This window comes from Lepus europaeus, chromosome 17 (assembly GCF_033115175.1).
Source record: "Lepus europaeus isolate LE1 chromosome 17, mLepTim1.pri, whole genome shotgun sequence".
In the NCBI taxonomy this organism is placed as follows: Eukaryota; Metazoa; Chordata; class Mammalia; order Lagomorpha; family Leporidae; genus Lepus; species Lepus europaeus.
The window spans coordinates 50,219,548-50,246,386 of record NC_084843.1 but is presented as its reverse complement, the minus strand read 5'-3'; the positions used below and the strand labels follow the sequence as shown (position 1 = coordinate 50,246,386).

The 26,839-nt window shown below is 44.9% G+C and overlaps 1 pseudogene; it reads right to left on the bottom strand.

Annotated features, from left to right (window-relative positions):
- Positions 1-473: 473 nt before the first annotated feature.
- On the bottom strand, positions 474-8,073 carry LOC133776291 (acidic leucine-rich nuclear phosphoprotein 32 family member B-like; annotated as a pseudogene).
- Between the last annotated feature and the right edge of the window lie 18,766 nt (positions 8,074-26,839).

The window sequence follows — 26,839 nt, the reverse complement described above, 5'->3', positions numbered from 1 at the left end:
TCAAATGACCCAACTTATGGATCCTAGGAATTCCAGAAGGTGTGGGAAAAAAGAAAGGATTAGAAAGCCTTTTTTTTTTTTAACAGACCCAAAATGTTACGATTTTATTTACAAAGCTTCTTGTTGTACAGAAAGTAAAAATGCTGTTACAATCTCGGCATAACTGGTAGCCACGGACGGCTGACTCACCAATCACAGCTGCCCACGCTACAGCAAGTTTCACACACAAACCTAACAACGCTTACAATTTTGTTGGGGTGAGTCCCCAAGCTTGGTGGTGGGTGACCAAGAGGGACTACATGGAGGAAGGTGGAATGTCACGGGAACTATTCTTTGGCTCTTTGGGTGGGTGAGTGTCCTGGGGTCTGTATCACAGCTACCTATTTTTTTTTTCTTTTTAAAAAACAGCTACCAAATCCATGAGCAGTCCAACCAATACTGAACAGTTCTGTCTTTGCAGGTTACTTGGGCTCTTAGTCATCTTCTCCTTCATCATCTGTTTCTCTTCCTCTTTTCACCTTTCCAGCTTTGTTCTTCCTCTTCATCCTCATCCTCATCTTCTTCATCTTCATCAACTTCTCCATCATGTCCAAATTCTTCTTCCTCTCCACTGTCTTTATCTTCATCTTCTTCCCCTTCTACATCTTCATCTTCACCCTCTTCTTCATCAAACTCTTCCTCCTCACCATCTTCGTCCTCTTCATCCTCCTCATCTTCTCCTTCTTCATCTTCATCTTCTTCTTCTTCATCTACACCATCCACCTCAGCATCTGAGTCAGGGGCTTCCTGGTCCTCTCGGTCGTAGCCGTCTAGGTAGGTCAGCTGGGGCAGGAGCCGGAAGATGCTCCCTTGGTAGTCATTCAGGTTAGTGACCTCACAGTTAAACAGATCCAGACTTTTCAGACAATCCAACTTTTTCAATGGCTCCAAGGTGCTGATATCAGCTTATTTCCACTCAAGTTTAGATGTGTGATATTTGGAAGTTTTTCTGCTAACATGTCCAGACCTCCATAGATTCTATTGTCACTGAGCTCAAGCTTAGAAAGCCTTCTTAATGAATAGTAACAGAGAGAACTTCCCTAGTCTGGAGGAAAAAAAAGAGACATCAAAGTACAGGAAGTACACAGAACTCCCAACTGACAGGACCAGAAAGGAACTGCACCATGATGCATTGTAGCAGAACTCATCTCGGTGAAATACAAAGAACAGATCTTAAAATGTGCACAAGAGGGGCCGGCGCCATTGCTCACTTGGCTAATCCTCCACCTGCAGCGCCGGCATCCCATATGGGCACCAGGTTCTAGTCCCGGCTGCTCCTCTTCCAGTCCAGCTCTCTGCTGTGGCCCGGGAGGGCAGTGGAGGATAGCCAAAGTGCTTGGGCTCCTGTACCTGCATGGGAGACCAGGAAGAAGCACCTGGCTCCTGGCTTCGGATTGGCCCAGCGCCAGCTGTGGCGGCCAATTGAGGGGTGAACCAATGGAAAGAAGACTTTTCTCTCTGTCTCTCTGTAACTCTACCTGTCAAATAAATTCTTTAAAAAAAAAGAAAAACAGCAAACCAAACCCCAAACAAGTAGAAGAAAAGAAATAATTAAAATTAAAGAAGAAATTGGCCAGCACCGTGGCTCACTAGGCTAATCCTCCAGCTGTGGTGCCAGCACACCGGGTTCTAGTCCCAGTCGGGGCTCCAGATTCTGTCCTGTTGCCCCTCTTCCAGTCCAGCTCTCTGCTATGGCCCGGGAAGGCAGTGGAGGATGGCCCAAGTGCTTGGGCCCTGCACCTGCATGGGAGACCAGGAGAAGCACCTGGCTCCTGGCTTCGGATCAACATGAAAACAGGTGGATAGACCAATGGAACAGAACAGAAATGCCAGAAATCAATCCAAGCAGCATCTACAACCAACTGATATTTGACCAAGGAGCTAAAATCAATCCCTGGAGCAAGAACAGGCTCTTCAACAAATGGTGCTGGGAAAATTGGATTTCCACATGCAGAAGGATGAAACAGGACCTCTACCTTACATCTTACACAAAAATCCATTAAAAATGGATTCAAGACCTAACTCTATGACTTTATACCATCAAATTATTAGAGAATATTGGGGAAACCTTGCAAGACATTGGCACAGGCAAAAAGTTCTTGGAAAAGACTCCAGAGGCACAGGCAATCAAATGCAAATTAACAAATGGTATTACATCAAATTGAGAAGCTTCTATACTGCAAAAGAAACAGAAAAATGAAGAGGCAACCAACAGAATGGGAGAAATTATTTGCAAACAATGCAACTGATAAAGGATTAATAACCAGAATATATAAAGGGACCAAGAAACTCTACAACAACAAAACAACCCAGTTAAGACATGGGCCAAGGACTTAAACAGACATTTTTCTTTTTTAATAATTTTTTTTGACAGTGAGAGAGACAGAGAGAAGTCTTCCTTTGCCGTTGGTTCACCCTCCAATGGCCGCCACACAGCGCTGATCTGAAGGCAGGAGCCAGGTGCTTATCCTGATCTCCTATGGGGTGCAGGGCCCAAGCACTTGGGCCATCCTCCACTGCACTCCCTGGCCACAGCAGAGAGCTGGCCTGGAAGAGGGGCAACCGGGACAGAATCTGGCGTCCTGACCGGGACTAGAACCCGGTGTGCCGGCGCCACAAGGCGGAGGATTAGCCTATTGAGCCACGGCGCCAGCCTAAAACAGACATTTTTCAAAAGAGGCAATCCAAATGGCCAACAGACACATGAAAAAATGCTCAGGATCACTAGCTGTCAGGGAAATGCAAATCAAAGCCACAGTGAGGTTTTACCTCACCCTGATTAGAATGACTCTCATACAGAAATCAACAAGCAACAAATGCTGTAGAGGATGTCAGGGAAAAGGTACCCTAATTCACTTTTGGTAGTAATATAAACTGGTAAAGCCACTTGGGAAAACAGTATGGAGATACCTCAAAAATCTGAATATAGAACTACCATATGACCCAGCCATCCCATTCCTGGGAATTTACCCAAGGGAAATTAAATCGGCAAATAAAAGAGCTATCTGCACTTCCATGTTTATTGCAGCTTAATTCACAATAGCTAAGACATGGAATCAACCTAAATGCCCATCAACCAAAGACTGCATAAAGAAATTATGGGATATGTAATATATGGAATACTACACAGCTGTAAAAAATGAAATCCAGTCATTTGTTAAAAAAAAAAAAAAGGATCAAGAAAAACTTCATACTTAGTGAAATAAACCAGTCCCAAAGGGACAAATAGTACATGTTCTCCCTGATCTGTCAGAACTAATAGCATACCTAAAATGAAAGATGTAGAAATGAAATTGACACTTTGAGAAGCAATTTCTTGAACAGCCCTCGTCTTGACTGTCAAGGAACAGTTTTTTATTTTTATGTTTTTTCTCTTCTTCATACTATATGTTGAACTCTTTACTTAACATGGAGTTTATCATATGTGTATAAAGTCAATTGAAAATAGATCTCAGTAAAAAAAAATAAGAGGGAATAAGAGAGGGAGGAGGAAGTTTCTAACTGTAAAGCTGTGGAGTTCTGCATACATTCCTACAGACTTACTTCTAAGGGTACAGTTTAACAACTTGTCGGGCCTGGTGCTGTTGTGCACTAGGTTAATCTTCTGCCTGTGGCACCGGCATCCCATATGGGTGCCGGGTTCTAGTCCCTGTTGTTCCTCTTCCAGTCCAGCTCTCTGCTGTGGCCTGGGAAGGCAGTGGAGGATGGCCCAAGTGCTTGGGCCCCTGCCCTGCATGGGAGACCAGGAGGAGGCACCTGGCTCCTGGCTTTGGATTGGCATAGCTCTGGCCATTGCAACCATTTGGGGAGTAAAAACCAACGGAAGGAAGACCTTTCTCTCTGTCTCTATCACTGTCTGTAACTTTACCTGTCAAATAAGTAAATAAATAAAAATCTTAAAAAAAAAAAAAAACTTGTCATGGGACTTTAAATCCCACTGAAATTAGTGGTAACAATGTCATCTTAATTATTAAAGTGATCATATTAAGTGTTAAAGTGAACATATAGATCAGATTAAGTGTTAAAAAGATCATATAAATAGCATCAAGTGCCTGGTAATAATAGAATTAAAAAGGAAGGAATGTCTAACATGGGAAGCAGTCCACCCAGCAAACTCATAGAATGACAATCGCTTTAAGTGACACTCTGACCCCAGAATCATCTCTTCAGGCATTAGGATGTGGCTGAAAAGCCCATGAGAGCAGCTCAGGCATGGAAAGCCAAGACACTGTGGCAAAAAATATCCTACATGAAGGATCTCTGTAAGTGAGACCCAGTGAGAATAAGGGGCCATCAAAGAAGGATGTCCTTTTCTCTGAAGGGAGGAGAGAGCTTCCACTTTGCTTATGCCCTTGTCTAAATACTGGTGGAGTTTGTGGTCACAAAAGGCTTTCATTGCCTTGGCAGCTCATAGCAAGAACCTCAGGTGATCACTGATGTCATAAATAAGAGTGTTAATTGTTAAATCAAAAACAGAAGTCACTGTGCACTTCTCCCCATGTAGGACCTCTGTCCTTAATGCATTGTATCATGAGAATTAACTGCAAAACTTGTTCTCAAACAGTACTTTATATGTTGTTTGTGTGTGTGTATGTGTGTGTAGGTGCAAACTGTTGAAATCTGTACTTAATATAGAGTTGGCCTTCTGTATATAAAGTTAATTAAAAATGAATCTTAATGAATAATGGGATGGGAGAGGGAGTAGGTGGTGGGACAGGAGTAGGAGTGGGAGGGTGGGTATAGAGAGAAGAACCACTATATTCCTAAAGTTTACCTATGAAATTTGCATTCATTAAATAAAAGCTTTAAACAAAATCTTTAACCAGGTCAAAAAAAACAAATATTCATGCTAAGATAAGACAATATGAGGAGTGCTATAGTAAATCAATTAACTATTAAATATATAAATAATTATTAAATACATTTATATCATGTACAAAAGAGTCCTGCCACATAGTGTTAATATATTTTGGCTACCATCATGATTGGTATGGTTGTTAATAGTACTACATCATTATGATCTCAGTTGGCACAATGAACTTGAAAAACCTTTGCATGTATTAGGCACTCGGTAGATCCTGACTGAATGAGTGACCACTTGGAGGGAAGGCAGCACTCTAACTGGGACTTGAGTAATGGGTGGGATTTTATTATGTGAAGAAAGGAAGCACAGGCAAAGGAGCAAAAAGCTTAGAAAGGATAAAGTCAAGCTGGTCAACATGAATAAAGTGAGTTTTGGTCAGAACTTGAGGAGAAAAAGTAGGCAGCAAGACTTGGAGAGACATTTAGCACCAAGAACCTTGAACAGCACTCGGGAAGTTGAGGCATTGTTTTCGGCTGCCATCTACATCTATCACATATAGTGTGTTTGCTCATCTCAGCATGTCTGCAAACAGTCCGAATTCAAGAAATGTAATATTATATAATACACCAGGCTCAAAATGCAAGATTCAAAGACCTAGAAACCTGAGACCCAGAGCTGGCACTGTGGCGCAGCTGGTTAAGGCACGGCCTGTAGCACCGACATCACATATGGGTGCCAATTTGTGTCTGGCTGCTCCACTTCTGATTCAGCTCCCTGCTAATGCTCTTGGGAAAGCAGCAGAGGATGGCCCAAATGTTTGGGTCTCTGCACCCATGTAGGAGACCTGGAGGAAGTTCTGTGCTCCTGGTTTCAGCCTGGCCCAGCCTGGGCTGTTGCAGTCATTTGGGGAGTGAATCAGTGGATGGAGGATCTGTCTTTCCTTCTCTGTAAACCTGCCTTTCAAATAAATAAATAAATCTTAAAAAAAAAAAAAACAGAAAGAAACCTGAGACCAGATTCAAAGTATTCCTAGGTATGATGTCCTGCCTTTTTTGACATGTACCATAGGAAGCCATCATCATGTAACATTAAGAAAGCAATTTCATTCCTGTCCCCTCCCCATTAAGTAAAGCAAGATTTTCACCAGAAGAAAGGATTAAGAATGCTCTGAACATGTCATTTATGTGATCTGAAAACTAATCAAGCTCAAGTGCAGAGCAAGGAACGAGTGGTTATGGAGCCTGAACCACTGACTGACATGATACAGCATGAACAGACTAAGGCCCAGGACGTTAAATGACGCTTGCTTAGTTAGCTTGTAAAAGAGTAGAAACTGGAATTTGCATAGTGCACCACACCCAACTGCCTCCCACTTGGTTTATGCATAAACATAAGCAATCATGGGTGGGGCCAGTACAAAAAGGCACCTCTGCACTTGGATTCCCTACATGAATGCAAAATCAAAATGTTCTCCCAAGGATTCATTGGCCCCCATCCTTTCCCTCGCTCCTGAAACATCCAGCCTTCTGTACACCCTGTCTCTGCATCTGCCTCCCCACTCATATTGTCTGGATCTCCTCCCACCTCTCTGGCTGCTTCTGCTTAGCTGTCCCCACTGGCTCTTCTCCTTCCAGGCCTTTTATTGATCTAGACCAAACTGACCAAAATTCTTTGGGTGATTATCATCTACCATCCAATTGTTTCCAGAACTTCTTTTCCCCACGAGTCAAGCACTCCCATCAGCATCCTACAAAGCCACTCCACTCAGATACCCCCCATTCACCTCCAGCTCCTTGCGGCCCAGAAGTGAACACACACTCACTCTCTCAAAGGGAGTCAGGTCAGGTATTGCTCTCTGCAAATGAAAGCGTCATCCACTCCTTACTCAGGGCAGACACCTGGGGAACAACTCCCGCTGCTCTCTCTGCCTTCCATCCAGTCTAGAATTACGTCCTGCACACTTCCTGTCCTGTTCAATGGTCTCCATCCCACAACCACTACTTTAGGTCCCCATTTCTCATCAATCTCTTAACTAGTCTTTCTACCTCTGCAGACAGCAAATTCTTAGAAAAATCTCTGATGAGGGATGGATGGTGGGCCTAGTTGTTAAGTTGCTAACTAGGGTGCCAATACTATGGCACAGAGGGTTAAGCTGCCACCTGCAGTGCCAGCATCCCATGTGGGTGCCACTTGGGTCCTGGCTGTGCCACTTCGATCCAGCTTCCTGCTGACATGCCTGGTAAAGCAGTGGAAGACGGCCCAAGTGCTCGGGCCCCTGCCAACCACGTTGGAGAGATAGATGGATTTCCAGGCTCCTGGCCTTAGCCTGGCCTAGCCCAGGTGTTGTGCCCGTTTTAAAAGTGAAAAGCAAATAGAAGATCTCAGTCTCTCCCTCTCTTTCTGTAACTCTGCCTTTCAAATAAATAAATAAATCTTAAAAAAAAAAAAAAAGATGCCACTTAGGATGACTTTTTCCCCACATCAGACTACCAGAGCTTGATACCCACTTCTGGGATCTGACTCGAGATTCCTGCTAATCCAGACCCTGGGAGGCAGCTATCATAGCTCAAGTAGTTAGGTTCCTGGACTGAATTCCTGGGTCCCAGCTGAAAGCAAAGGCCACCACAAATATTGATGGTCTGCTCCCCAACCTAATGTTGTATGATTGTTCAGGATTTTCTCCACAGACAAACCCCTCTACCCACGAGAGACAAGCAGTCCTTTCTCCCAGTCTTGTTTGGGATCAGCTTTAAACCACATCCATCAAACAGTCACAAGGGTCCAGGGACCTCCTCCCCTCATTTTCTCTCCTCTATGAAATCCTCCCATTACTTGGTTAATGCCACTGTTAGGATTATTGGTTGTTATTCTCACCCTGTCTTTTATGCTACAGTGCCTGTTTAAGTGTTTAAAGGAGGTGATAACGGAACGAACCAATGCCTTTACCAACCAGGTGGTCAACCAAATGCTGCTACAGGAATATACTCAGCTCCTCACCCAGGAGACAGCAGCTCGAGACATCACCCCATGCCAGCAGAGGGTAACTCATTACCCCAGGTCGGCAGAAGCAGTTCTAGAAGATAGATCATCATCCTTCCACCCCTTCTGGACTTTTGGGGCCAATGTAATCCCGTACAATACTTGCTTTATAAATAACAAAACGGGGGATTGTTAGTAAAATGACATGGTTTTACCTGTGGTGCCATCTTAGGCTCTGGCCCCGTCACCATTTTGCAGAATAAGCTTCCCTGTAAGCCCAGGCTGGCTCACTAGAAGTCAGGTGACCACATGGCCCAATCACAAGCGTCAGCTCCACCCCCACCCTAGCGGGATTTGCTGCTCCCACTTCCTTCCCTCTGCAACGCTATCAGCTGAATAAGCCCTGTTCTCCCAGCACAGGCTGCTGTTCTCTGTGCATGGGGACGCAGCCTGTTGGTTTCCTCCACCCGATAGTAACCCTTCTCCCTACTCTGGTGGTTGATGTGTTTGGTGCTGGCCTTTCCTTTCACCAGCTTTTGCTCCCTGGCTGTTGTAGGCATAGGGCAGACGGGAATGCATGCTCTCTGTCAAATACATAACTTCTTAAAAATTTAAAAACCAAGCCGGCACAGCGGCTCACTAGGCTAATCCTCCACCTGCGGCGCTGGCACACCGGGTTCTAGACCTGGTTGGGGCGCCAGATTCTGTCCCGGTTGCCCCTCTTCCAGGCCAGCTCTCTGGTGTGGCCCGGGAGGGCTGTGGAGGATGGCCCAGGTGCTTGGGCCCTGCACCCGCATGGGAGACCGGGAGAAGCACCTGGCTCCTGGCACGCCAGCTGCGTGAGCCATTGGAGGGTGAACCAACGGCAAAAAGGAAGACCTTTCTCTGTCTCTCTCTCTCACTGCCCACTCTGGCTGTCAAAAAAAAAAAAAAAAAAAAAATTAAAAACCATCCATCTGTAATCACAGTACTTTCCTTCTTAAGACCCTGTCTTGGATTTAGAAGGAAGAATAGATATCTTTCAATGTTAGGGAAGGCGTAACTGTCAGACTATGGAGAGGTTACTTATCCTCCGAGCCTCAGCTTCCTCCTCTACCAAAGTCAGGGCATACACCTCCCTGGATTGTGGTGGGGATGAAATCATATGGTACAGCTGAAAAAACCGGCAGACTCCCCGACATGAGGTACGCATGGAGCAGACAACGGCTACTATGGCTGATTACTAGTCCTAGGCCCTCAATTCGCTCTCACCCTTCAAGCAGGTGACTCATATTGATCCTATAAAATACTTCCTGAAAAACTTCTCACAGACAACGTGATCCTTGTGCGATCTCAGGAACCGAGATGGGACTCGGTTCCACCATCATCTCCCTCACAAAGGCGCCTGGAGCAGTCCTAGGGTCTCCTGGCTGTGCATGCTTGCCCCTTTGTGGTTCAATGTCACAGCTGATTCTCCTCCCTCCTTCTCCTCCTGTCTTCTCACCCGTTAACTGTGAGCTCCTCAAGAGCCGGGATCACGCCTAACGTCTTTTTCTGTAGTAGAAACCCACTGAAAAGGGAGCACTGGCCATCCTACGCAGTGATTGTTCATTCCCTAGGTGTGAGCTGTGTAATTACCATCCTGCTGTATGCTCCACCGGCTCTTTGAACATAAGGTACTATTACAAAACTCATTTCCTTTTATTAGTGTATGGTCAGAGTGGATTCTAGAACCAGTAAAAGAATATCTCTTCTCTTTCTCTCACTGCCCCTTCTCAGCCTCTGACTTATTCAATTTTTCCATCCTAAGAGACACGCAGGGCTGGAATCCAAGAAGGGTTAGGAGTCCCATAGCAAGCAAGTGGCAGAGCTGAAGAGAACCAGGGCTATTAGTCAATTGTCATTCCATAGAGCACTAGACGCACACCAATGATCATGAGTTTTCTTTGAAATATTTCCCCATACAAGAGGACTTCAAAAGCCATGTGGAAAATGTATGGTGTGAAAAACTAGGTATGCATTTCAAATTTTTTTCTGCATCAAAATATATTTTAATTCCATATTTTACTAACATCTTGAAAATTGTATATTTCATTTCTTTGAAAGATAGAGAGACAGAGCTTTGCCACCCACTGGTTCACTCTCAAATGCCCACAACAGCCAGAGCCAGACAAGGTGAAAGCCAGGAGTTGGAAACTCAATCCAGGTCTGCCGTGTGTATGGCAGGGACCCAAATCCCTTAGCCACCGCCTGCTGTCTCCCAGAGTATGTGTTAGCAGAAAGTTAGAATCAAGTGGAGAGCCGGAACAAAACCCTAGCCCTCCAACACGAAATGTGGACATTCCAAGTGGCAACCTAACCAGTGGCCTACATGCCTGCCCATCCATGAAATGTCCCAGTACTCTCATACAAAGGCTGAGGAAAGCAGCGATGGGCTCCTATCCTCTAGTGACTACAGGTCTGTGTGTGTAAGTGGGGAATTCTCCATTGCTTTGGACACTTGGCGCTGGAGAACAGAGTTACTAGAATGAAACTGTTCAAGTTCCTAGAAACCATAAAATTATTCAGAAACCACCACTGAAGGACATTCTGAGAAAAGTCAAGGAAGGGAATAAAGAAAATGGGTGGGCACACACTGGGGCCAAAGTTCTTGCATATGCACATCTTCTCTCCTTTATACACCATGCCCTACTTTCTCTCAGAACAACAAAATCAATGTTTTTGTGTGAACAGAAAGAGTTGAAACCCTCGTGTCCATTTTAAATACAAAAGTAACATAGAATCTCAAGGCAACAGGATTATTCTAAGGCCTAGCCAGAGTAATTCTTGGAAAGTGCCTAACATTCCTAGCACAAAATAATGCCAAAGAAATACTAGTTATTACCCTCATTTTAGTATTTCCCGATGTCTGTGACAAAAAAAAAAAAAAAAAAAAAACCACCTGACAATTCTTGTTAAAGATATAATTTCTTGGGCCTATCCTTGGTGCCCTGACAATCTCCAAGTATGGAGCTTTGCCAGCCCCATGTTCAAAACTGTATTTTACCACTGGGTGGCTGGGCTCTTTTTTGCCATTTTTCACCAATATGAAGATGTGTGTGGGCAGGTGGGGTCTGGCAGAGAGGCAGTCCTGGCCCCTTTCCTGCTCCTCCTTCCCCACACTTGAGTCTTCTAGGTTCCAGTTGCTACATAAGGGAAGTGTTTTAATACTGTTTTTCAATAAAATGCAGAAAGAATTAATCTTGCTTAAGTACTGTCTTCACACTGCATAGAAGAAAGGACTTAAGTGGGAATTTGGTTTTAATCCCCAATGCATTTTTTTACTGCATCGGAGTCATGGAGATTTAATATCCTGAACCCAATTGTTCATTTGCTTAGACATTTGGGGGAATCTTGAGACAGATGATGCTTGAAAGGAAGAAACAGATACAATATATGAAAGCTGGCTAGTATGACTCAAATAAACATGTGCAAAATATTACTTAGTACTTTGGCCGATGACGTAATTTAACATTATCAAGGATATTTTGCAAAAGGAAAAGCCATCTATGATCCTATTACCATAATGACTATCTCATTTTTGCAGTTTCCTGCTTAGTCTGCTGCCCATCCATATAGTACTTGTGTGTGTTGGAGGGATTGCTTAGTGCCTCCTTGGTCCCTGCCCCTATAAACTAGGACTACAAAAAAGAAAATTTGGGGCCGGCATTGTGGTGTAGCGGGTAAAGCCACCACCTGCAGTGCCGGCATCCCATACGGGCCCCAGTTTGAGATCTGGCTGCTCCACTTCTGATCCAGCTCTCTGCTATGGCCTGGGATAGCAGAAGATAGCCCAATTCCTTGGGCCCCTGCACCTGCATAGGAGACCTGGAGGAAGCTCCTGGCTCCTGGCTTCGGATCAGAATAGTTCCAGCCATTGCAGCCATTTGGGGAGTGAATTAGCAGATCGAAGACCTCTCTCTGTGTAACTCTTTCAAATAAATAAATCTTAAAAAAAAAATTCTGCAATGTGACTCTAAGCAAAGACAGAGACAAAGACCATTTTATCATAGTATTGGCATTTTGTCAATACCAAAAACAAATCTGAATTTTTCTATCTGTTGGCCTGTGAAGGGGGTGAAATAGCTAGCAGAGATGGGAGAGTGTTCAGGCAAAGGGATGAAGAGAGTCCATAAAGCACAGGGGCTCCTCAGTCACTGGGAAAAGGCCCAGTGTAGCGGTTAGTCCCGAGAGCCAAAGAGGAAAACTGACCGTATGTGAGGGATCAAAGGGGTCGAGCCGAACTAGCAGAGGAGACATCACTACGCAGTCCTCCTGGGGAGGAAGCGGGAATGACTCCACACGGATCACAGTGAGCACTCGAGTCCAGTGAAGTACACTCTGCACAGCCCTCTAGACTGCACGGGGGACCACTCAGCCACAAGCAGAACCGCTTCTGATGTGAGATACGCGGACTGGGAAGAGGCAGTTTCCTGCGCATGCCTGCTCTCCTGCAGTTTGCATCATGCTGTGCTCCTAGTGTGACCTAGGGCGGTTTATTTAACCTTTATGTTTCTTCATCTGGCAAATAGGGCTGATAGTTTTCCCAACCACAGATGCGGGAAATGAGATCATCCAAGGAAAGCACTTCAAAAAGTGTCTGGCACAGAGTCAGTGCTCCATAAATGTTTATTATTTCTGGTGCTGGTGGATCATGCTTCGAGGTAAAGACGGCCTCGCCGCCACCTCCATGGTGCAGGAGAAGTGGTGCAGGGGGAGGCTTGGGACTTTTCAGGCCCTGGGACACTGCACACTGCTACAGGGGTGAGGGGACACCTATTCCAGGGTGCTGAGGTTTCATCCCACCCCTGCGCAAACGGGCCTCTATGCCCAGCCCAGAGAAGTGAGTGAGCACCCTAAGAAATCACCTCTGTACCATGCAGCCTCACCCCTCTCTACTGCTAACCACTGACTCCTTCTCCACCGTGGGAAGGTCCCTCGTAAAACAATGGTTACCAACCTCTTCCATGTTGCTTTGAATCCACTTCCCCTGCTCCAAGAAAAAAAGAGAAATGTTTTGTTGTGGCTGCTGCTGCTCAGAGGCCCAGAACCTATTTTTATAAATTGAGCCCAAGGGACCAGCATTGTGGCATAGCAGGTCAAGTCTCAGCCTGCAACACCAGCATCCCACATGGGCGCCGGTTCAAGACCTGGCTACGCCACTTCCAATCCAGCTCACTGTTAATGCACCTGGGAAAGGAGCAGAACATGGCCCAAGTCCTTGGGCCCCAGCACTCACATGGGAGACCCAGAAGCAGCTCTGGGCTCCTGGCTTCAGCCTGGCCCAGCCCCAGCCAGTACAGCCTTTTGGGGAATGAGTCAGAAGATGGAAGATCTCTCTCTCTCTCTCGCTCTCGCTCTCTCGCTCTCTCTCTCTCTCTCTCTCTCTCTCTCTCTCTGTAACCCTGCCTTTCAAATGAATAGTAAATTTTTTAAAAAAATAAAGTGAGCCCCAAACAGATTCAAATGAAAATCTTCACATTTTTGGATGACTTATCTACCACTTTATCATCCAAAATTACAGTTCAAAGTTTACCAAATTGAATTCCTTGCAAAAAATAAAATATGGTATTAGAATGAAGAACTACTTTTTTCTAGGTACCAGCTGGACAGGGGCCCAAACCAGGAGCACACCGAGTTATGGATATGTAAGAGAGACCATGCCACACTCAAGATCTGGCAGAGCATGCAGCAAAGTCAGAGATAGCAATGGGTGTTTTCATGAAGATGCTGAACGCAGTGGAAAGCAAGAACCTAGAGGCAAAAATGAATTTGGCAAAAAGGTGGTTGGGATAGGAGGTGAGTCAGGACAGTAGATTCAGGACTGATGTCAAATATTTTCTCTGTTGTTTGGGCCTCTTTGTACTATACCATGTTCAAATGTGGCAGTATTTACTCTCAGAACATTTTAAAGACATCACTCGCCAGACACAGTTCTTTGCAAAGTAAAAAGTACCCCAATAACAAGGCTTTTGTAGTTTATTGTAAAAGGAGAGAGAGACAGAGACAGTTACATGTTATCTACTGTCATGGAATTCTCCTGAAGACATCAAACAAGTAGAAGTAGTATGGAGAAGTGGAATGAGTCCAAGCTTCTCAAAGCGACAGAGTAGGGTCCAAATTTCCACCCTGATTTGGGGCAAATTATCTTTCCATGTGTACTAATCCCACCTTATACACTCCTATGGTTTGAATACGATTTGGTTCCTGAACTCACACAGGACTTTAAACCCCAAAGTCATAAGGCAATGGCATTAAGTGGGTGGAAATTTAAAACAATTATGGTATCTATAATATGGGGCTTAGTGAGTGGTACTGAGGTCACCAGGGGCATGTGTTTGAAGGTAGCTCTCCCTTGAGAGCAGGTTGTTTTAAAAGCCTGCGTTGGGCCCAGTCTCTGTCTCTAATTCCTGGCTTGTCTTGTAATCCTCACTCTTCAGAGGCCCCACAACTACCATCAGCTGCCCTCACCAGATGCCACACAAGATACCCCAATCTTGCATCTGAACCTCCAAAACTGTGAGCTAAATAAATCTTTATTTATTATAAGATCGGTTGCCTCAGGTATTTCACTGTAGTGATGAGAAGGTGACTAATACTCATGGGTAGTTGAGAATTCAAAATAAGGTATATATCATGCTCTTTATCTAGTAACTAGTAAATAAGTGGTGCTCAATAAATAGTAGTTGCTATTATTTTAATCACAGACAGAATTTGATCAGGAATTTAATTACCATCATTCTAACAGATGATACAGGTTGAACACTGTGCAGATGTAGCAAGTGAATCATTATACATGCTCCTTAGGTGTTGGCATAAATGTATCATGGTGTGGTAGGAACAAAATGGATTTAAGAGGGACAGGGAGCAAGTAGATTGCAAGTCAAAAGCATTCATGATCTTAAATGTGGCCCATTATAATTACTCTTAAGACTGTTACATGTTAGATATGGGAAAATTAAACTGTTAAGAAAAAAGAAGGGTGGGGGATGAGCATTGTGGAACAGTGAATTAAGCCAGTGTTTGGGATGCGCGCATCCTGCATCAGAGTGCTTGGGATTGAGTCCCTACTCAGCTTCCTCCTAAGAGACGATGGCTCAAGCACTTAAGTTTCTGCCACCCATGTGTGAGCCCAAAATTAGGTTTCTGGCAACTGGCTTTGGCCTGGCCCAGGCCTGGTTCCTAGTTATTTTCATGGTGAACCAGCAGAGAGAAGATCAATCTCTCTCCCCTCCTCTTTCCTTCTCTCCCCTTATTCCTTGCTCTTCTTCTCTGACTCCCTCTCCTTCTCTCTCTAGTTCTGTATTTCAAACTAATAAAATTAAATTAATATACTTTTTTTAAAAAAAGCCTTTCTGGGTTGTTTGTATTGTTTGATTTTCTTTTTAATGGAGGAAAAGACATACACAGACAAATACACACATACAGAGAGAGAGAGGGAGGCAGTTCCACTCACCTACTCCCCAACTGAGGCCAAAGGCCAAAGCCAGGAGTCAAGAAGACAAGCCAAGTTTCCCATGAGGGTAGTAAAGATCCAACTACTTGAACCAGTACCTGCTGCCTTCCAAGGCGCACATTAGCAGGAAGCTGGAATTGGGAGTAGAGCTAGGACTCCAGAATGGGACTGTGGTGTCCTAATTACTAGGCCAAACACGTGCCTCACTTTCTATTTTTGACAGATGGAACTGAAAACGTCTACCTTTATCTCTCCCTCAAATACAGGAGAAAAAGTAAAACTTATTTTTGGATTTGAAAATGTGTAATGCTTAAGATAGCTCACAATTGAGTACGTTTTATTGACTTCTGAAAATGAGCTCTGTGGGTTGCTATAAGATCAGAGGTATACTTATTGCCTATTCTGTGGAGGGAAAATGGTTTTAAAAATGTGTATTCTTTTTTGTCTGAAATCGCAAATATCCCATTGTCATGGAAATATATGCCCTGAGCATCATATATTTGGTGTGTTTGCATTCAGTACAAAGAAGCTTCTAGTAGTTCTCACACTTTCCAACCTAAAACAAAGAAAGCTGATTGTTCAGGATTCAGATATAATACAAGCACTTCACATAACTAATGTATAAGCTTGAACTGAAACAGTCCAGAGGAGGTACTGATGGCTACAGAATGATCAGGAAGATGAGGAGGAGGGACGAGAATGAAATCAGAGAGAGGTGGGCATATCTACAAAGCACCCCAATATAAGACTACATGTTTTTTCTCTACACTCTTCAAAAGCCAGTAAGGATGACCAGTAAGGATTCTTGGTTGAAAACATGAGAAACCCAACTGGGTAACTTGAGCCAAAGAGAAATGTCTTCATCCATTTTGTGATACTCTAACACAGGACTGGAGGCTTGATGTTTTATGAAGAGCTTTGCTTAGCTCATAGTTATAAGGGCTGAAAATCCATGGCTGGGCAACCCCATCTAGTTGGCTCCTAGTAACAACTCCTCCCGCAGCTACATCACAACCTGGCAGAGAATCAGAAAGGCAAACAGCTACATGCGGAAGACCCCAATGTATGCAGTGGCCCGGCCTTATAGCAACCCTCTCGGGCAAGAACCTGCTCCATATGACCAGCCACGATCCCTTCCCAAGGGCAGCACGCCCATGATCTAACCACCTTCCACAAAGTCCTGCCTCTTCAAAGCTCCACCACCTCAATACCACCACACTGGGAACCTTCCTGCTCCTGAACCTTCCAGGGACCCCTCAAACTACACTCAAACCACAAAAAGGAGTTTACAGAAAGAATACCAAGCATCTCACAGGATTATGGGCAAGGTTGGAGCTTTAGAAACAAGAACGTATCAGGAGCTATGAGATGGTGGAACTGGAGCCCAAGTTATTTCACAAGAGAAGCATGATTAGGGAGACCTTACAGCTGCTGGGGACACTCCCTGCCACTATTGCTGGCAATAGTGTGAACAGCAAACCATTCTTGCTGCTAGGCGCAGAGTTCTGGCTGGAGTGATCTGACAGGCTAAGCTTGGGTTATGTCCTAGTGGCCAGGGGTCAAAAGGATCTGGCCTTTTCACCTTCCACAGTTGGAGATAGAACCCAACTTTCTACCAGACTCACCAAACAAAAGGTGGCTAAGATATTGGGCAGCCTCATCCAAATGCCAAGCATCCACATAGAAGGTACCCTTTTGTGCGTATGGTTTATGTACTCTATCTTCAGAGAACACTTACAGAACCTAATGACGAAAGGCAAAGATTCAATGGATGGATCCAAAACAAAGCAATGACATTGACAATTCATGGAACAAGGACAGAAAGGCTCTAAGAGATCGGAGCAGAGAGGTGCTGCAAGGAACAAGAAAAACACATTCCCCCCTATTATTTCTGTTACTCTTTCTCCCTCTCACATGTCTTCTCTTTGGCAGTAGTGTGAATGGTATTTTATTCTAAAAAAAAAAAAAAAAAGCATCCCAGGGGATGGCACTGTGGTGTAGTATGTTAAGCCTCTCCCTACCATGTGGGCATCCCACATAGGCACTGGTTGGAGTCCCGCCTGCTTCACTTTAGATCTAGCTCTCTGCTCTGGCCCGGGAAGGCAGTGAAGGATGGCCCTAATGCTTGGGCCCCTGCACCCACATGGGAGACCCAGATGAAGCTCCTGGCTCCTGGTTTCTAATCAGCCTAGCTCCAGTCATTGCAATCATCAGAGGAGGAAGTGAACCAGCAGATGGAAGACCTCTCTGTCTCTCTCTCTCTGTGTAACTCTGCCTTTCAAAAATAAATAAAAGTATTTAAAAAACACGAAACAAACAAAAAAACACCCCAGCTCATAGAGTTTCAGGGAGAACTTCAGTCTTCCTGGATCAGTTTTATTAAAGTTTATAGGTAAAGGGGAATATGTGTAAAATGTTGAAAATCCTTACATGCTACTGGCCAAGACAGTAAAAGCAAAATCCTCCGGCGTGTCTGAGAAGTGACAAGGGATTGAGGCCCAATGCTGTGATGGCATGAGCACTAGCCTGAGTCATCCAGAAACGTGAATTCTAGTCCAAGGCTTTACCTGTTAGAGGTTAAGAAGACCATGGGAAACCCATGTAACCGCCATCTGGGAGAGCACAATGTGGCTGAAGTGATCAAAGGCTGTATATGAAAGCTGAGATGCTTCTGGACAATTCTATGTATCCATTCATACATTCACTCAGCCGTTTAGTCACCAAGGACTTACTAAGTCACAAACATAGTGAATCAGACAAAAAGGTCACTGCTCTCAAGTGACGTAAACAGTTTATTGAAGGTTTGGGCAGAGACTCAGATGCCTTCAGTGCCTACGAGGGTAACAGAAACTGTGTAAAGCAGTTATTTATATGTCAGTATTGAGTGGCGGAGCCTGTGGCTCACTGCAAGATCTACCCGTTCAATCAGGTAGAAAAAGAAGACATACATATAAATGAGGAATTTCAAATAAAGATCCTTGTACTGAGTAAAGATGTACAGAAATACAATACAGAAAATAAAGTGATTTGTTTTGCCCAGAATGGGATGGATGCTATGATATTCGAAAAAAGTTTCCAAGAGAACAAGATGCCTGAAAGGCCTTTTTTTTTTTTTTTTAAAGATTTGTTTATTTGAAAGGCAGAGTGACAGAGTAGGAGAGAGAGACAGAGAGACAGAGAGATCTTCTACCTGCTGGGTCACTCCCCAAGTAGCCACAACAGCCTGGGCTGGACCAAGCCAAAGACAGGAGCCTGGAACTCCATCTGGGTCTGCCACAGGTGTGGCAGGGGCACAGGCCCTTGGGCCATCTGCTGCTGCTTTCCCAGGCACATTGGCAGGAAGCTGGATTGGAAGTAGAGCAGGAGGGACTCAACCTGCCATCGCAGCATCCTGAAAAAGGCTTTGAAAGATCAAAGTAGATCCCCAGGCAGATGAGCAGAAGGGCATTGCATCCAAGGTGAGCCTCAGTCTCATAGGCAAAGGCCTGCAGGAGTGAAACACTCAGTGTGCAAGATTTATAAAATTTGATGTCATAGAAATCCAGAGGGAAACAAATGAGAAATGAGACTAAGGAGAGGGGCGAGGGCCAATTAGCGAATGAATTATTACCATTTATGGGTTCAGTGGGGAAAACCAGAGGGACTTCAAACAGGAGACCGAGAAGTTCTAGAAGTAGCTGGGAGGATAGGTTTGAGAAGTGTCAAACTGAAGCAGAGAGAGTTATTGGAAGGGGTGGTGGCACACAGATGAAAGATGAGGCCCTAAATGAGTTTTCTGTGGAGATGCTTGATCTAAGGACTAACAAGGACACAAGGCTGTGGCGCAGTAGGTTAATCCTCCGCCTGCAGCACTGCCATCCCATGTGGGTACGGGTTCTAGTCCAGGCTGCTCCTCTTCCAAGCCAGCTCTCTGCTATAGCCTGGGAAAGCAGTAGAAGATGGCCCAAGTGCTTGGGAGACCAAGAAGAAGGTCCTGGCTCCTGGCTTTGGATCGGCTCTGACCGATGCAGCCATTTGGGGAGTGAACCAAGGGAAGGAAGACCTTTCTCTCTGACTCTCCCTCTCATTGTCTGTAACTCTACCTCTCAAATAAATAAAATCTTTAAAAAAAAAAAAAGGACACAAGGCTGACAAAAGTTAGTTGTTTAGTAGATCTATGGGTAAACCTAGGGTGCTGCCAATAGAAAGGATTTATAATCAGAAAAGGAGAAAGAGAACAGGGAAATACAGGGTTACACAAGTCAACAAAGGGGAAATTTTTAAATGGAAACCAATGTCAACAATAGGAAATGTTATGTAAAGGTCAAGTGAATTAAGAACAGAAACTTGTTTGTTTAGGTTTGATATTTAGAAGCCCTGTAGACATTTTGGAAAAAACGGTGTAAGAAGTCTTAATGGAGGGTAGGGTTTACCCCCAAACAGGGAAATATACCTTAGAAAGGGCACATAGCAGAATGTACAATGAAGAGCCCAAGCCATTGGAGTACTTCACTGTGGAACAGATGCAAGAATTGAGACAAGGACTGACCTTGTGATTCTAGTTTTGCCACTCAGAACATGCATCCCTCCTTCTCTTGGTGAAAATGTCTTATTTTTCTTTGGAAACCAGCCCTCCATGCCTCAGTCTACTTAACTTAGGATGGACATTCCCTAACCATTACATGGAAACATGACTCAAACCTGACCAATCACAGGATTCTAGTCTCTTGACTATAGCAATTGACTCAATCATTAGCCAACCACCCAAGCCAGACCATGGAGAAGCAATCCTTCATCATTTTGTAAGTTTGGGGGGGTTGGTGGTTGTTTTTTATTATCTTTTTTTTTTTTTGAACTTTCAGGTACCTTTCCTCTGGAATGGCCAAAAAAGTTTTTTCTTCTGCAAGTACTGAAATTTTAAGAGTTAAGCATGGAGATGCTGGAAACTACCAGATGCAGAAGACCTGCCTGGGAATACAGCCAACACTGAGAAAAGCGGAAGTGAGAGATCAGGAACAGGGTAGGGGAGAAAAAGAAAAAGAGGCTGGTGTTTAATAGCATCTTTTGAGCAACTGCAGACAGCCTTAGTCAAATACTTTTCAGTCATATGAGCCAATAAATCTTAAATTTTACTTAAGCATGTACAGTTAGGTTTCCTGTCTTTTCTAGCCAAAGGAGCCTTATTTGAAATAGTGACTGGGGTGCTGGTGTTTTGGCACAGCATGTAAAGCCACTGCCTGTGATGGTGGCATCCCACATGGGTGCCAGTTCGTGTCCCAGCTGTTCCACTCCTGATCCAGCTCCCTGCTAATGACCTGGGAAAAGCAGTGGAAGATGGTTCAAGTGTTTGGGCCCCTGTCACCCACACAGAAGACCTGGATGAAGTTCCTGGCTCCTGGCTTTCTCTGGCCCAGTGCTGGCTGTTGTGGCCACCTGGGAAATAAATCAGTGGATGGGAGATCTCTCTGTCTCCCTCTCTCTCTGTAACTCTAACTTTGAAATACCTAATACATCTGTAGGGATTTAAAAAAAAAAAAAAAGAAATTTCAAGTTGGGAGCTATTGGAAGCAAATCAGTCCCAGGGCAGCCTTGCCTGGGGCCAGCTCTGATCACCAGTCTCTAAGTTTGCCAGTGAGTGGTGTAGGGACCTTACCATGCGAGGCCCTCAGGGCATTGATTGACAGAGGGGCAGTGTGAGGAACCCTGCAGAGTCTCTGCAGCTTGACCCTAAATCAGGTTCATGCTGCCACTGATGGTCTGATGGGTCAAGGTTTCTGGGAGCCAGCTGCATAGACCAGAGATAGATAATGCATAGAATTCTTAGATCAAGGAACTTGACTATTCCTGTTGGACAGAAACTCAGGAATGGGAACCATGCCAACATCTGAAGTGCACTTGTCATAGGAAATAAAATCTCAAACCCCTGCCACTCTTGCATTTAAAGCAGATGTTTTAGGGCTTCTCCTCACAGTTGTGCACCACTCCAGAGGCACCACACACACTGTGGTTATGTGCATAGCAACACCCTGTGGTGACGCCAAGCCTTAGGCAGTGACCCGGACAGATACTTTAGTGAGAAACTAGCACCCACAGGCCCTAAACCACAGAAAGACTACATCTGTGTCAAGTACAAAGCAGGGTGAGGAGGCAGAAAAGAAACCATTTGCAACAGCGCAGATGGCACAAAGCTTCAGCGTGGTAGTTTTTCAGAAATGAGCCAGCTGAGCTGGCTGTGCCAAGTGAGAACCCAGAGTCCTCAGGGCCAAGTGCAGGGCAGGGCTTCTGACCCAGGTTAGCTCAGCAGCCCATCTGCATCTGAACCTCTGTGGGTTCTCTTCCCTAAGGGCCTGATTCGGGCAAACACTGAATAAAACAGCTGGTCCTCAAAAAAGCGCCTGGAATTTTGGCAATAGTCTTCCTGCACCCATTTCTTCCATATTTAGAAAAGCCAACTTAAATTAAATGAGGCAAAAATCAGAGTCTGGGGTCTTAATGAAACCCTTAAGATTCCACTGTGCCCCTTTGTCTTCCAGATGTGGAACTGGGTCTGAAAAAGCTTTAGATAGTCTGTTCTTATGCAAGTTCAGATTAGAACTGCTCAAAATCTTTCCAAGGCCTGACATTGAATGTATCCTTTATCCTGTGAACAGTGTGTCCAAGTGAGGCCTTGATACACATCCCTGCTCCCTTATCAAACCCATGTGGGAAGTAGAGAGCGACCCCCCAAAGCAGAGGAGGATTTCAAAGACTGGGGCAACCAACCTTAAAGCTAATTAGAGCACCATTCTGGTGAGAGTGCTATGTTTTTATTTTCCTTAGAGAAACTAAAAATCAGGTTTTATATGTTTTCTGAGAAGCTGAAAATGATTAAGAAGAAACCATTTTCTCCCCGATTGTAACTACCACAGGCAACCAGTTTGCTCCTGTGGGCACAGTGTTGTTAAAGTATTTAAAAACGGCCGGCGCCGTGGCTCAACAGGCTAATCCTCCGCCTTGCGGCGCCGGCACACCGGGTTCTAGTCCCGGTCGGGGCACCGATCCTGTCCCGGTTGCCCCTCTTCCAGGCCAGCTCTCTGCTGTGGCCAGGGAGTGCAGTGGAGGATGGCCCAAGTGTTTGGGCTCTGCACCCCATGGGAGACCAGGAGAAGCACCTGGCTCCTGCCATCGGAACAGCGCGGTGCGCCGGCCGCAGCACGCTACCGCGGCGGCCATTGGAGGGTGAACCAACGGCAAAGGAAGACCTTTCTCTCTGTCTCTCTCTCTCTCACTGTCCACTCTGCCTGTCAAAAATAAAAATAAAAATAAAAAAAAAAAAGCTAAAAAAAAAAAAAGTATTTAAAAACTACTGAGAACTTCCACTTGTAGCTAACGATCTCCCTGTCCTACTTGTTTTTTTCTGAGTATAAGAAACTTTCAGCTTGGATGGTCTAGTCATCAGAAGTCTCTACTGAATTTCCAGAGAGGCCCTGTTCTAATACAAGAACTGCATTCACAACCGGCAGAAGCCTCTATCTTCTCTCTGTCCTACTTACAATGATGGCTCTCCTAGGCCAACATCAGGTTGTTTGCCAGTTTAGAACTGTACACACCACAGTGCATGGATTCCCCTTCACCTTCAAGGAAGGAGATATAGTGAAAAGGTTGAAGAACAGCTACTGCTTATTGAATACCTAAGAGTGTTTGATGAGTGCTATCCCCAATTCTTAACCAAGCAAAAGAGACAGTAAAAGGCCCAAGCAGTATTTTGTGTTGAAGCTGAAATTTAAACTCACATCTACATAAGGTGAAATCCCAGGATTCTAGACCACAGACTGCTCAAAAGATCAGATCAACAACAGAAAAGACAGGTATCATTAGCTCATGGAAAACTATGGCATCTTATCAACTTGCCATCATACAAAGCACAGTTCCTGTGGTAACTGGTTTGGCCATCATGGTTACGACAACGGAGTGGTGATCACTAGACTCAGGGTGATCAATCACGGAGGGATGAAACCTCACTGCCTTGGTCCATCAACCTGGTGGCATCCTTCATAGCAAGGGAGGGAGGTGAAGACCTACAACAAATCAACACAGCAACTGCCAGAAGCAGCTGCCAGTCTTCATGATGGAATCCTGATCCTGAAAGGACAAATATGCAATAAATCAACATAAGGGGCCAATGTCGTGGTATAGTGGGTAAAGCAGCCACCTGCAATGCTAGAATCCCATATGGGTGCCAGTTCATGTCCCAGCTACTCCACTTCTTACCCAGCTCCCTGATAATGGCCTGGGAAAAGCAACAGAAGATAGCCCAGCTGCTTGGGCCCCTGTCAACCATAAGTGAGACCCTTATGGAGTTCCTGGCTCCTGGCTTCAGCCTGGCCAAGCACTGGCCATTGCGGCCATCTGGGGAGTGAGCCAGCAGATGGAAGCTCTCTTTCAAATTAAACGTAAAATGTTAAAGTCAAATCACCAAATGGAAAACTTCTGTGGCTAAGTACTTCTGACTGGTAATGAGAAGCAAGACTTAGAAAGCCATGACTGCCTGCTGGAGATGAACCATCCTCCGGAAACCACACGATGATTCTATCAATGCAGCCATGTATTTGCAGGATGTAATGGGAAGTGAGAAATCCTTCACACCTCCAGCTCAGATAAGTGAGCAAGACTTCATCTCCAACATCTGAGCAGTTATGAGTCTCACTAAACTTTTACTGTAGTACTAGAATTAGTGAAATGGGGGGGGGGGGCAGCGCTATGGCACAGTAGGTTAATCCTCTGCTTGCGGTGCCGGTATCCCATATGGGTGCCAGTTCTAGTCCCGGCTGCTCCTCTTCTGATCCAGCTCTCTGGTGTGGCCTGGGAAGGCAGTAGAAGATGGCCCAAGTCCTTGGGCCCCTGCACCCACGTGGGAGACCCAGAGGAAGCTCCTGGCTTCAGATCGGGGCAGCTCCGGCAGTTGTGGCCAATTGGAGAGTGAACCGGCGGATGGAAGACCTTTCTCTCTGTCTCTACCTCTCCCTGTAACACTCTCTCTCTCTGTCTGTGACTCTACCTCTCAAATAAATAAATAAACCTTAAAAAAAAAAGAATTAGTGAAATGGACACCATAAATGATATGTTATGATACTGCAGGCTGATTAGTTCACATACATTCAGACTTAACATGGGGGAAAATTAAACTAATGCTTGATTTATGTTAGCTTTTTAAAAATTATTTATTTATTTACTTGAGAGGCAGAGTTACAAAGAGAGAGAGAGAGGGAGAAGGAGAGAGAGAGAATGAATGAATGAGAATCTTTTATCTACTCGCCAAATGGCTGCAATAGCCTGGCGTGGGCCAAGCCAAAACCAGGAGCTTCTTCCAAGTCTCCCACATGGGTACAGAGGCCCAAGTAATTGGGCCATCTTCCATTGATTTCCCAGGTGCGTTAGCAGGGAGCTGCATAGGAAGCAGAGTAGCTGGGACACAAACCAGGAACCATATGGGATGCTGGCATCACAGGTGGCAGCTTAACCCACTATGTCACAATGCTGGTCCCTATATTAACTCTAAAATGTTAAAGACTTGGGTATATGAAATATTTATACCTGATTCTAAATCAGAGTTTTAAAATATTATGACTTTAGAAAGATAGGTATCCAAATGTTAAAATGAAATCATATTGTTCGAAAACCTGAGTTGATTTTACCTTCACATAAAACATAAGGTCACAATGAATAACTAATCTATTTATTAAACAGAGTGAACTTATACTAGTATTATCAAACATGTATTTATCCATATATTTGAAAAACAAATTTAATAGGAGAGATTTACAGATCTGTAATGGAGTTGAGTAGGTGGCTGGTCACAGGGTTCATGAACACTCTGAATGAAGTCCTTTGTGTGCTCGTCTATAATCCAACTGGTAGGAAGAAAAGGAGAAAGAGTTCATAATTTTCAGGTTCACCAAGGGGGAAGGAAGATATGTGACCCAATCACGGGTTAAGATTGCAGAGAGAGAAGCCAAATAGAGGTGCCCAGTATGCACCTGCTCCTCCACACTGCAGATCTAAAACAACAAATACATAGCTGCATTTTGGGGCGAGTGCCCACGGAAGAACACTGGAACTCAGCAAGGGCATTGCCAAGAATCCTACAGGACACCAAGCCCTGGGATGACAGCAGAGAGGAGCAAAGCCAACTGGCAATTGTAGCTCTGGCCCCGTGGCCAAGAGGAGACCCCATTGCAGGGGAATGGCTAAATAGGAAGACCTCAGAGCCCATCTGCCCAGATGCATAACACTGGAAATCCCAGCTACAAGAGGAATCCATAATCACCACGGAGAAAGGGGTGCCACCTGGGGTTCTCACAGCTTTCCTTCAAAGAACGAATACACAATGTTTTCCCACCAACCACAGAGCAAAGGCCACAGTAACAAGCCACCCTCTTGAGAAAAGAATTGCTGTCGACACCCCCGGAAATCACCATCCCTGGGGATCCACAGACCTTCCACAACACTTGCCGAAGTCTGCAGGCTCGTGAATCCAGTAGATTCAGCTGAGCCATGGTGATCCCAGCACCCTAGCCCACACTGTGCTCTGCACTACAGGAGATATGTGGTGCAGGACAGCAGGGATATTCTGCTGCACGTGCCCCCTACTGTCCCACCAACCCCTCCCTTCTCATACTTGCTGCTGCTGAGACTTGCCACGCACTGGTCGTCCTGGCTGTGGCTCCCGAGACCCTGGCCAGGACCGCCTCCCAGCCGTGATCCAGACTAGACATGGTGCCCACTCTTCTCTGCCTTGCCAGCGTCACTCCTGCTACTTCGGGCCCACAGCCAGCACCGGGGGAAAAGGATGTCTGGCCTGCTCTGCCCATCCGTGTTTCTTGGCCGCTGGACTGTTGGGCCTGCATGCCACCCAGAATGGTCCAAGCAACTTCACTGGGTCTCAGGAGCAACCCCAAATACTGCTGCCACCATGACTGACTACAGCAAAAAAGGGCTAGGGGGACGACACAACGGCGTCCAGCTACAACTAAGGTGGAAGTAACCTATCAAATCACCTACAACTAAGGTGGAAGTAACCTATCAAATCAGCTACAACTAAGGTGGAAGTAACCTATCAAATCAGCACCTGAACGCATGTCTTTACACAAAAGTGATGGAGACAACTGGTCTACCAGATGTATACCACTCAATGACACAAGAAGTATGAAAAAACAAAGCACTATAAGGCCTCCAAAGGAACACAATAATGCTTTAGTAACAGACCGGATCAAAAGGAGACTGAGAAAATGCCTGACATGGAATTCAAAGGAATGATAATCATTCAGAATACACATTCTTTTCATCAACACACAGCACATTCTCTAGATCACATTTTAGGCCACGAGGCACATCAACTTTTTTTTTTTTTTTTTAAAGAAAATCAAAGTTATATCATGTATTTTTCTGAATAAAACTAGAAATAAGCAACAAAAGAACTTTAGGAATTACACAAATGCACTGAGGCTAAACAATGCTTCTAAACAGTGTGTCATTGGAAAATCAAAAAGGAAATGTAAAAATTTCTTGAAACAAATGAAAATGGA